A 13,526-nucleotide genomic window follows, 5' to 3' on the forward strand; every position below is an offset into this window, starting at 1 on the left:
TGGCAGTTTTTTTATTTTTATTTTTACGGTATTCACCTGAGGGGTTAAGTCATGTGATATTTATATAGAGCTGGTTGTTACAGATACAGCGATACCTAATATGTATACTTTGTTATTTATTTCACTTTAACACAATATTAGTATTTTTGAAACAAAAAAATGATGTGCTAATGTCTCCATGTTCTGAGAGCTATCCTTTTTTTATATTTTTTTAGTGATTTTCTTATGTAGGGGCTTATTTTTTGCGCGATAAGGTTTTTTATGTACCAATTTGTGGGACATATGCCTTTTTGATCACTTGGTGTTGCATTTTTTATGATGTAAGGTGACAAAAAATGGCTTTTTTGACATCGTTTTTTTTTAATGGTGTTTACCAGACGGGGTGGATCATGTGATATATTTATAGAGCTGGCCGTCACAGACACGGAAACACCAAATATGTCTATTTTATTTATTTATTAACTTTTTTGAAACTTATTTAATTGGGGATTTTTTTTAATTATATGTGAAACCTTTTTTATTTTTTTTAATAAAAGACTTTAATTTTTATTTTTTTTATTTTGCGTTCCCCATAAGGTCACACAAGACCTCTGGGGGACATTTAACTTCACTTTTTTTTTTTTTTAACTATTGATTTCTCCTGTAATTTGAGGCTGACATAGTAGCCCCAGTTACAGGGAAAATACACCCCTCAGAGAGGCTGTACAGCAGAATACTGCGCTGTATACCCTCAGTGCAGGGCTGATCGTGGTCTATGGAAGACCTGAAAGCTCCTGCACTCCCCCGGCCCCAGCGGTCACATCACCACCAGGCCAGGATAGGAAGCGCATAGCTCTTCCTGATCTGTATACACAGCGCTTGTTGAGCACTGTGTATACAGCAATCTAGAAGGCAGAGACACCAAGGAACGGTCCCTGCCTTCTCTCTGGGCTGCCCTGCTGTCACTGACAGCGGGCCCCCCGCTCAGCAGCTGCACGATTAGCATGCAGCTGCCATCTGTGAATGGACATTCCAGAACATCCATTCAGAGATAAACATCCACCCATAGGACGTTTATATCCTATGAGCTGATGTGAAGTGGTTGAAAACCATCAGACCAACCTTTTAAGAATAGAAAAGCACAGTACTTATTGACCCCTTCTTGCACTGTGCTATTCATTTATGGCACTGACTGGTGGTGCCCTGCTGTTTAATGTTTTAGATGCTACAGTCAATAGTGAGCATGTCACTAGTGAGTTCCTTCAGCAAGCACATTGATACCCTTCCAATTCAGTCGCAGCTCATTCATGGATTGCCACGGGAGCTTGACAATGGTCTGTGATGAACATGAGCCCATTAGGCCCGGCCTAACATTAACAGGAATAATACACTGCAAAACAGTATTACAGTGTATTATAAAAGCAATACTTTACATGGTAAAGTCTTTACAGGATTCTACATGACAAAAAAATCCTTAAAGAGGGATTAATACATTTTCTTTGAAAAAAAAAAAAATACCAGTGGACAGCAGAGTGTCTCAGTCGGACCAAGGACAACATCTGCATGGAGCTTGTGTGTAAGACCTCATGCACACGACCGTTCCGTTTTTTGCGATCCGCAAATTGCGGATTTGCAAAAAACAGAAGCCGCCCGTTTGCCTTCCGCAATTTGCGGTACAGAATGGGCGGCCCATTGTAGAAAATGCCTATTCTTGTCCGCAAAACGGACAAGAATAGGACTACGGTCGTGTGCATGAGGCCTTATTCCTGTGTTTGCATGGGTTTCCTCCAGGTACTCCATTTTATCCTACATTCCAAATATCATACTGATAGGGAACTTAGATTGTAAACTCCACTGGGGACATCAAGCAATGGTAATGTCTGTAAAGCAGAATTTTTTTTTTTACAATATGCTTTATTACTGAAAAAACAACAAAAACAACAGCGCATAATTACAGTATTACCACGTCTGTAAAAAGCCATTCTATAATATTATCAGGCTATTTATCTGGCTTCCATATATTGGCAGCCTATCTACCTTAAAATGGTGCCAAATAAGAACTTCAAACTGTCCATCTAAGGCTACTTTCACACTGGCGTTTCTGGGTCCGCTTGTGAGATCCGTTTCAGGGCTCTCACAAGCGACCCAAAACGGATCAGTTTTGCCCCAATGCATTCTGAATGGATAAGGATCCGTAAGTAACACAAGACAAAAACAAAATGCTCTATAAATTTCATATTGCAGCTAGAGATGAGCCTTTTCATTTATTGCACTGCTATATTAAATAGTGCTTTACAGACATTAACATCAAGCTGTCCCCAATGGGGCTCACAATCTACGTTCCCTATCAGTATGTTTTAGAGGAAACAGGAGCACCTGAGGAAACCCACGCAAACACAGGGAAAACATGGAGATGTTGTCCATGGTCAGATTCAAACTCAGGACCCCAGCACTGAAAGGCACCAGTGCTAACCACTGAGCCACCATGCTGCCTATTAGGGTACTGCCACATATTGTGGCAGTGATGCATTTTGAATGCATGCAAAAAAAAGTGTATTAAAAAAAGTATGCATTTTGCAACAAAATACCTGCATTTTTGCTTAATTTTCTTCCAGCATGTGAATTATGCTGTTGCACAGGTAATATTTACATTAATGTAGATGGGAATTAATATAGTTTATTCTTTAAACCATTTCCTATGGATATTTCTATGGTTAGCTATATGCTGCCATATAGTGGCCTCTTTTGGTAATGCACTTGTTTTTCATGTTCCCTTCCTCGAGATCTATGACTCATTTCCTTTTCAATGTTCCACCCTTCCTCTGGAGTACAGCACTTCATTTGTCATGGATGCAGCTAACAGACCACATGTAATAGGGACACATGTATTCTTCCTGGTGCGCTAAATAAAAGTATCATCTTTTGACCGCATAATACTGAGATCCATTCATTCTGCTGTATCCTGTTTTCTGATGTACAGAATAAAGCATCTTTGTGGATAAACATGGTATTGGTGAGTTCAGCTATCTGATGAGGATTGTCCGCAGTGATTATATCTGCTTATACAGGCCAGGCATAGAGGTCTTACAAGGGATAGATCGCTCACAACAATCGGAGTCCGAATAGGAATACAAACAAAGCAAACTTGAATTACATTAATGTACCTCAATATTGTAATTAACATAATTTAAATTCCAACACAAGTTGAGGATCAATCTTGACTTGCCAGCTTTCTCCAGCAAAGGTACAGCTTGGAGTGGGTGTGTCCCTGCACAGTGTGAAGCTGTCCAATCAGGTCTGCTAGTGTCTGACTGTGCAGGGACACACCCCCAACTGGGAACACCCAGCTGTACCTTTACTGTAGGCTGCTGGCAAGTCATTCATAAACATCTAGTAAAAATAATAGAGGAATGGCACAACATTAAAGGGCTTCTGTCACCCCATTAAACCGTTTTTTTTTTTTTCTTTACTAATAATCCCTATAGTGCAATCTCATGATACATAAGCAAATTAATCATTTTGGTTCAGTAGAATTTGCTAGAAATCGATTTTTAAAATATGCTAATTACCTTGCTACCAGCAAGTAGGGCAGCTACTTGCTGGTAGCAGCCGCATCCTCCGATGGTAATGACGCCCCCTCGGCATGCTGATTGACAGGTCCAGGGAAGGGAATCGTTCTCTGCTGGCGCTGTTAGAATTTGAAATCTTGCGCCTGCGCCGTACCTGTCTTCAATCGGCGCAGGCGCACTGAGAGGCGGCCGCTCGCTCGACCGCTCCATCCTCAATGCGCCTGCGTCGATGACGTCATCAAGTACACCCGGAAGAGAAGACGCCGGCATTGCTGGAAGGAGGCGGAGAGTCTGGTGACGTCGCTGGATGCTCGAATCAGGTAAGTATGTACATAATAAGCATGCTGCCACAAAAACCACCAACGAAATGGGAATAAATAATTTTATAAAAATGACGACGCAGGCGCATTGAGGATGGAGAGGTCGAGAGAGCAGCCGCCTCTCAGTGCGCCTGTGCCGATTGAAGACAGGTACGGCGCAGGCGCGAGATTTCAAATTCTAACAGCGCCAGCAGAGAACGATTCCCTTCCCTGGCCCTGTCAATCAGCATGCCGAGGGGGCGTCATTACCATCGGAGGATGCGGCTGCTACCAGCAAGTAGCCACCCTACTTGCTGGTAGCAAGGTATTTAGCATATTTTAAAAATCGATTTTTAGCAAATTCTACTGAACCAAAATGATTAATTTGCTTATGTATCATGAGATCGCACTATAGGGATTATTAGTAAAGAAAAAAAAAAAAAAACGGTTTAATGGGGTGACAGAAACCCTTTAAGTCATAAGAAAGATGTTCCAGGGTTATTGCATGAGGAATGCAAGTAGTTCCTAAGGCTACTTTCACACTTGCGTTTTCGTTTTCATTGTCAATGGGGACAAAACTGAACTGAACAGAACGGAATGCTCCAAAATGCATTCCGTTCCGTTTAGTTGCGTTCCCATACCGTAGAACAAACCGCAACATGTTGTAGTTTGCTTTCTGTCCTGGGATGCAGAGCAAGACGGATCCGGCATGACCCCCAATCCAAGTCAATGGGGACGGATCCATTTTCTCTGCCACAATAGAAAATGATCCGTCATCCATTGACTTTCAATGAAGTTCATGACGGATCCGTCTTGGCAATGTTAAAGATAATACAACCGGACCCGTTCATAACGGATGCAGATGGTTGTATTATCATTAACGGAAGCGTTTTTGCTGAACCCTGCCGGATCCAGCAAAAACGCTAGTGTGAAAATAGCCTAAAACAGACATGTCAGAAGTGTTCTTTAACCCCTTAGGGACCCAGGACGTACCGGTACGTCCTAACTTTAAAACGGCATTGCGGTGCGGCGGGGGTTAATTGATACAGGATGTCCGCTGAAATCATTCAGCAGGCATCCTGTCACAACGCCGGGGGGGGGTCATGGGACCCCCCCCGCATCGGCGATCGCCACAAACCGCAGGTTTTTCCTTATCCGGCGGGCGGCGGTGCCATCGGGTCCCCATGCGGCTCTAGGGGGGACCCAATGGCATGGAAGGCAGTGCGATGCCTTCCTGAGGCATCATGCTGTCTTCCGGTGACAAGCCTGTGAGATCCAATAGGACGCAACATCAGAGAAGGAGGGTAGTGGCGGCAGTAATAACGAGCAAAACAAGGCAATGTACCTCCCAAAGAACAGCCAGAACCATGTCTGCTTCAGGATCTGGTGATGCCTCTGGACCAAAACGTTCCAGGGCTAAGCCAAGCTCTGGCTGTCTCTAGATCTGAATGAGTATCTCCCTTCTGGCAGTTTTTCTCCACACTGTGGAAAGACACACACATGGCCCTGCGCAAGCTTTGCTAGAAAAAAAAAAAACCGAGGGCAGTCAAATACACACACATCTGAAAAGGCACCACACCACATCTGTATTGAAGCATATGAAGCAGCATCATCCGATCTTGTGGGCAAACAAAGGTGGCAGCCAGCTATCGCAACAGGAGTTCATTCCTTCTCCCTGTCTCCCTTGCATCATCAACATCACTTTCTGCTTCTCCCGCTCAGACTCCTCCTCTTCCTACGCTGTATCATCAACCATTGATAATGGAATGAGTGGCCAGAAAACTCAACACACCAACCAATCTGCTGGTACACAAGCTTAAGTTAAGCCAGTTCAGTCTCCTCAACATGAGTAGGGTATTGTCCATTCCTCGTGGGCCTACTTCTAATCCCCTTAAACCCCATTCAACCCCATCTTAACAATAACACACTGAGACCGAATTTGGATTTAAATGGCCACAGCAGCCGTTTATTAATAAATACATAACATAAATAACAAAACTCCAGTTGTTTTATTCCCTGACGAGGGAGGTCCTTGAAGCCCCAAAACTCGTTATCACAACTCTCCAAACCGGCCCATCCATCTTGCCTCCAGCCGTAAAACACCAGCTCGGAGACCAACTGACGGACGCCTTTTTACACTAGCCAACCGTCCAACCATGGGAGTCCAGACCTCACCATTGAGGCCCTCCCATTCTCCCGAAGTATCCGTACCACCAACTTCAAGGACCTCCCACCGCCAACGACTGCCACGACAATAAGAACATACAGACACACAAAACACAAACATGGGAAACAGAAACCCAACCACAACTCACATCATCTCCAGCACTCCCCCAAAACTACACCCTACATTACCCCTGTTCCACAAGGGCGGGAGGGTGGGAGTTGCCCTCTGTAGCTAACTGCTCTAAAATGGCGCCGGTTACCACCCCCTCTTATAACCTAACCTATAAGCCCACCCATTCCTACTCTCCGCCCCCCATACTTTCAAACTCCTTAACCCTTACACTGCCGGGCCCCCTCCGTCCAAACCCTATCATGTCGGCCTCCCCTCAGCTGACGCCCCAGTACGGCCTCACTTGATGGAGCAGTTTTTTCACACGCTGCGCCAGACCAAAGCCAATCAGCAAGCCAAGATCTCCCGCCTCATTGCCCAGACACTCTGGCCTGTCTTATGTGTATACACTGTTCTCTGACCCTATGGATTTATGGGCAGGCAGACTGGAATAATGGCTGATCTTATACAACACACTCTTTGTCTCCTTTCTTGCCCAGCCGCAACTGTGATCTCAGAGAGGGTTTTAATCACTGCAGGGGGCGTGGTGACAACCAAACAGACCGAGTTGTCCTCCACCAGTGTCCAAAATATAAATTTTGTCAAAATGAACCAAACCTGGATTTAGAAGGATTTTCACACTCCTACGGCTGAGGCTAATTAATGCCATTGTTGCTGTTTTCCTGCCTGTCGTCCTTCCTACTAACATTTTGCCTGTCTACCATTATGTTCCTTGCGGCTGCTGCCTCCATCATGTCACTGCCTCCATCATGCTACTGCTGCTACCTGCCTACCAACATGTTCCACATGGCTACTGCTGCCTCTATGATGCTGCTACCTACTTGCCAACATCTACCATATGGCTGCTGCCGCCACCACCTCAGCTACTGATTATTGCTTCTAATCCCCTACTGCCACCACTATTAACGCTATACATCTGCCACTACTACCACTGCCACTACTTGTATGTATCATACGGGCAGGCATTCTGATCCCATCAAGGCACTGTTCTTTTATTTTTTTATCCCATAACACCATGTGTTTAAACACCATAGATCCCTGTGATGAGAATATAGTCCTGCCACTTTACAAATCACTAGTCAGACCACACATGGAGTACTGTGTACAGTTCTGGGCTCCTGTGAACAAGGCAGACATAGCAGAGCTGGGGAGGGTTCAGAGAAGGGCAACTAAAGTAATAACTGGAATGGGTGGATTACAGCACCCAGAAAGATTATGAAAATTAGGGTTATTTGTTTTTTTGGAAGTTTTGGAATATGAAAAAGCAAAGCACATGTAACAGTGCGGTGTATTTGTTAACTCTATCAAAAGTTAGTTTACCCATAGCCACTCTACGTATGTCAGTGTCACTCAGACATCCTTAACTATTGCTGTCAATGTGTTCAAGAGCTTATAGAGAGGGAAGGAGGGGGGGAATAATAAAAAATGTACAAAAAGGCAAAATGTTTTCCTAAAAAAAAGTCCTAGGAGACTAGAAGGTGTTATATACCAATTTCCAGGGCAATTGGAGCCAGTAATTTGACAAACCTGAACTGAACCCCAACAGGATCGCTAACCACAGCACACAAGAAACATCCTACAATACCTGAAATTTGGGAGATGCTGGACCCAGTCAGTTAGCCTATATAATATTATTATTATTATTATTATTATTATTATTATTATTATTATTATTACTACTAGTACTACTACTACTACTACTACTACTACTACTACTATTACACATATCAGATACTTTGCCAAGAAGTGCTTCAGGTACAATTTATAAAATAAAAAGTATACTGTATTATTATGAAAAATAAAAAAATAATATAGCATCACACAGGAATATGCAAAATTGATGTTAATAAATCCTAATGTTAAGCCCTTGTTGCTACATCAGTTACACTATAAGCCATTACTATTATATTTCTAATCCCCAAAGTAAAAATAACAAATCAGCCGATGGTCATTTTCTATTAATCATAAATGTGAGTCTGGAAGCAAGTCAAACTCATTACCTTGTGTCCAAAAGTCTCCAGAAATACATTAGCCGATGGCAGATTCTAATCCTTTCAACGTGCTTTTTTATTACTTTAGAAAGTTATAGAGTCATTCTTATATACTGTACAGTAAAAGCTGAAAAGAAAATACATTTAAAAAGTTAAAAATATATTTCATTTTTTTTAAACTTCAGTGAGATAAAATCACTTTGTATGTCTATATTTGTTCTCAACATTTATGTGAAATGTGTTAAGTATTAAACAATCGTTAAAAGAAAAAATGTAGGAAACTTAATATAACAGCTATAGCAGACTTCTATGAGACGTCACTATAACTCTAATTTCACACTAAAACATTTTTTTTTTGTTTTCAGTTTGATTCTGAATAAATTTAACAAAAAAAAATTGTGTATTGATACTACAGTCCTGATCAAAAGTTTAAGACCACTTGAAAAATGGCAAAAAATCATATTTAGCATGGCTGGATCTTAACAAGGTTCCAAGTAGAGCTTCAACATACAACATACAACAAGAAGAAACAACAAGAAGAAATGGTAGTGAGACAAAACATTTTTTGAGCATTCAATTTAATGAAAACAACGAATAAACTGAAACAGGCTGTTTTTCAGCTGATCAAAAGTTTAGGACCACACCTCCAAAAAACAAACAAAAACAGAAATCCAACTTCCAAACATGAACTCAGTAATGAGTAGCTCCGCCGTTATTGTTTATCACTTCCAAAATTCGTTTCGACATGCTTGATGCAAGCGTTTCCATGAGGTGAGTGGGAACATTTCTCCAAGTGGTGAAGACAGCCGCACGAAGGCCATCTACTGTCTGGAACTGTTGTCCATTTTTGTAAAATTCCCTTGCCATCCATCCCCAAAGGTTCTCAATTGGATTTAGATCAGGGGAGCACGCAGGATGGGCCAAAAGAGTGATTTTATTCTTCTGGAAGAAGTCCCTTGTCCTGCGGGCATTGTGTACTGTAGCGTTGTCCTGTTGAAAAACCCAGTCGTTACCACACAGACGAGGGCCCTCAGTCATGAGGAATGCTCTCTGCAACATCTGGACATAGCCAGCGGCCGTTTGACGCCCCTGCACTTCCTGAAGCTCCATCCTTCCATTGAAGGAAAAAGCACCCTAGACCATTATGGCGCCCCCTCCACATCTCAGGTGGGATCTGCTTGTCATGCCAGTAATGTTGGAAACCATCAGGACCATTAAGGTAAAAAAAATTCTCATCAGAGAATAAAACTTTCTTACACCTTTGAATGTCCCATGTTTGCAAAGTCCAAACGAGCAGTTCTGTGGCGTTAAAGGAGACAAGGTCTTTGAAGACGTTTTTTGTTTTTGAAGCCCTTCAGTCTCAGATGCCGTCTGATGGTTATGGGGCTGCAGTCAGCACCAGTAAGGGCCTTAATTTGGGTCGAGGATCGTCCAGTGTCTTGACGGACAGCCAATTGGATCCTCCGGCTCAGTGCTGATGAAATTTTTTTGGGTCTTCCGCTTTACTTTTTTGTTCCATAACCCTCAGTATAATTCCAAATGACTGTCTTACTGCATCCCACCTCAGCAGCGATGGCGCGCTGTGAGAGACCGTGCTTATGCAGTTCAACAACCCAACCACGTTCAAAAAGGGAGAGTTTTTTGCCTTTGCCATCACAACGTGTGTCTACCTGACAGAAAATGACAATGAATCCACATCTTTGCACAGATTTGGCCTTTTAAAGGCATGTGGTCCTAAAATTTAGATCGGCTGAAAAACAGCCTGTTTCAGTTTAATCGTTATTTTCAATTAATTAAATGCTCAAAAAAATGTTTTGTCTCACTCTCATTTCTTCTTGTGTCATGTTGAAGCTCTACTTGGAACCTTGTTAAGATCCAACAATGTAAAATAAGATTTTTTGCCATTTTTCAAGTGGTCTTAAACTTTTGATCAGGACTGTATAAGGGAATCTGCATAGGGCAGATACCGTATAGTAATTCAAATTACTTCACATGTGTGCTTGTCTGCCGTTTCAAACACACCTTCCTTATGTCGATTGGTGATCGCATTCCAGAGATAGCTCTTCTTTTTTATTAAGCAAATGACCTGCTAGGTGCAATGAGGGCATCTCAGTTGCACCTAAATCTCCACTCCCTTTGACTGTTGTGTTGGCCATGAACCCCTAGCTTTGGGTGACAGGGCAAGGCAGGAAAGATGTAATCTAGCCTGACCCTGTGTTCTCACGCTTGCACCAGCACTGAGGGAATAGTCACACATGTACTACAGTCCTGATGCTGCCAGAGATGAAGTAGTCTGTACCAAACTGGAGTTTACTTGGTTATTTAATAAAACCTGAAATTTTTATTCATTATTTCAGTTGCTAGATTCCTTTAATGGGTTACAATTAGGGATAAGCGAATCGACTTTTGATATAACATCCGAAGTCAAATCACATAAAACTTTGTTATAATATTGTATGTAGCGGGGGGGCGGAGCCTAACCGCTGAACAAGACGGAGGCTTGAGCAGGAGCTCTCTCCCATCAAACCACATTACTCAGCTTTTGCACATAACAAATCGATCCGATATGGGTAAAATCGGCAGAGATAGATGCAGAGATGCCCCTGAAACTCTGAGATCGAAGAAAAACCAGGGAGACATGGACAGATTCTTCAGCAAGAAGTCGGCAATGTCTCCAGCCCGCGCAGCTAAGATGGCGGCTTGTCGCATTGAAAAAGAAACAGAGCGGGAATAGGAACATGAAGATGAAGGGGATGCAGAATATATGGACACTCCTGAGGAAGAAATAATACAGAAGGAAAGCGATATGCTCACCAAAGCTTTCTTCAAGGAGAAGCTATCCCAAGCATTAGCTCCCCTACTTCAGGAGGTACGTGATCTCAGGCATGACATGCGCGCCCTGGGGAACCGGGTCGAACAATTAGAAGCTCAACAGGAGAAAGCAGTAGGGCATAGTGCTGACATGATAACCGCAATGGAGGCGCAAGTCTCCTCACTTAATAATGCTTTCCTCATGATCGAGGATCAAGAAAATAGGAGCAGATGCAAAAACATAAGAATGAAGGGGCTGGATGAGTCAGTCGCCCCAGATGAACTGAAAATGGCTGCCAGGTCCTTATTTGCTAAACTGCTGGGGGAAATCAGGGCTGCAGAAATCATCATTGAAAGAATACATCGCTCACTGCGCCCCATAACCAAAGAGGGAGAAGCTCCCAGAGATGTGATATGCGGTTTGCTAAGCTTCAGGGACACTGCATCCATTTTGCAGGCATCCCGCAAGAATGCAGACCTCAAACATGGCGCCTCATCAATCTCACTATTCCAGGACATTGCTTCCTCCACCCTGGCGAAGCGCAGGATCCTAAAACCCCTAACAGACCATTTGAGGAATCACAAGCTTCTGTATAAATGGTTATACCAGTTTGGGGTTACATTTGCCAGGAATGGTCGCCGCTGTGTTGTCCGTTCACCACAAGACTTACCCCTGGCCTGGAAGGTCTTGGATATCCCCCCTATCAAGATGGACAACTGGCTTGCAGTGGACATCTCGGTCCCAAAAGTTCCACAGCTTCTCATACAAGAGGCCTGGTCAATGCAGCCCAAGAAAAAAACATCCAATAGTAGAAAGATGCTGGGGATGAGGGCTCATACTTGATCTCAATCAGAATCGAGCTGTTATGTTTCCTAAGATACGTCATCTTGGATCTATTGAGGAACTGTTGCAGTACCGTCTGCAAGAAGATGCGATTTCCTCCCAACAGTGCCGCACCACAGGCAACCATCGTTATATATTTAAGGTTCCATAAGAATCTGTTGTGTGTTCAGAGTTAAATGGACTTCACCATAGGAAGTCATATGCGATAGATCAAGTTTAGTCTTTCAATAGATGTGCATTCTTTCAGCTACCTTAATTGATAGCTTTAATCATTTACGTTTACATATGCCTTAGTTAGGTAACTTTTTTGTTATATGTAATGTGGGTTGAGGTGACCCGGGTTAGGATACATCTTGGTCCCCACATGATTTATTGCGGGATATCACAGTGGCACCACTCCACTATCCGCTTGACATATCACCCATCTTCTCATGTACCCAGTTCATTATTCTTATTTGTACTCAGCTTTTTAAGTCCCCTTGTACTCAGCTTACTTATAGGTTATGTACTCAGCTCACTCAATTGTTATGTACTCAGCTCCTCTAACCACTATGTTTTCAGCTTACCTGTTTCAGCACTAGTTTTACCCCCCTACATGACTCCACAGAATGCTCAACAGCATCACCTACCGTATTATCCATGACAGATCTAAATATAACTACATTTAATGTCAGAGGTTGTAATACGCCCTAGAAACGGTCCCATGTTCTCACACTCCTGAAGAAAATTGGGAGTGACATATGCTTCCTCCAGGAAACGCATTTTAAGACAAATAAAATACCACACATGTCCAAATTGAGATACTCTCAGTGGTTTCACAGCACATATGGATCTGCCTCTAGGGGTGTTAGCATAGCAATTAAAAAGAATGTACCGTTTGTACCAACAGTTACTCAGCAGGACCCTGAAGGCAGATTGATATTTGTAAAAGGTAAAATTGGCCACTTAGTGTTAACACTTGCAGGTCTCTATGCCCCTAATGTCCGACAACACAGTTGGCTTAAGAGGATCCTCTCCAGACTTAGTGATTTTGCTGAGGGTGTTAAAATAATTGGAGGTGATTTGAATGTATCCCTAAATCCACAGCTAGATTCGTCACTAGGCAGCTCCACCAAGTCACAAAAAACACTGGGGGAAATTCAAAAGCTGTTAAAAGAAATGCATTTGACAGACACTTGGAGGACACTCAATGACACAGTAAGAGACTATACCTTTCACTCGGCAGTTCACCAGTCTTACCAAAGGCTAGACTATATTTTCCTTTCTAACCCTCATATAGACATGCTGAAAAAGTCATCCATAGGTCCTATTACAATTTCCGACCACGCCCCTGTTACTACCTCTCTAAATTTCTCCAATCTCCCAGCAAGGGAATGGGTTTGGCGTTTAAATGAAACCTTTTAAATGAAACATGTTGAGGACATTACCCTTAAGCTTTCCTACTACTTCCAAGAGAATAAACTTCAAGACACACCCCAGTCCATTATCTGGGAGGCCCACAAAGCTTTTATCCGCGGGGAACTTATAGCATTAGGCTCTAAGCTTAAAAAGAGAGACAGAAAAAACGTAACTCCCTTATCCATCAAATCTCTGCGATTGAATCTATTCAGAAACAATCCAAGAGATCTACTGCTCAAGAGGAACTCGCATCCTTGAGGAAGCAATTGAAGGAACTACTCAATATTAAATGTGCAAAAGCTTATCAGTACACAAAATTTAGACAGTACATCCATGGTG

This window comes from Bufo bufo, chromosome 5, assembly GCF_905171765.1.
Source record: "Bufo bufo chromosome 5, aBufBuf1.1, whole genome shotgun sequence".
Lineage (NCBI taxonomy): Eukaryota > Metazoa > Chordata > Amphibia > Anura > Bufonidae > Bufo > Bufo bufo.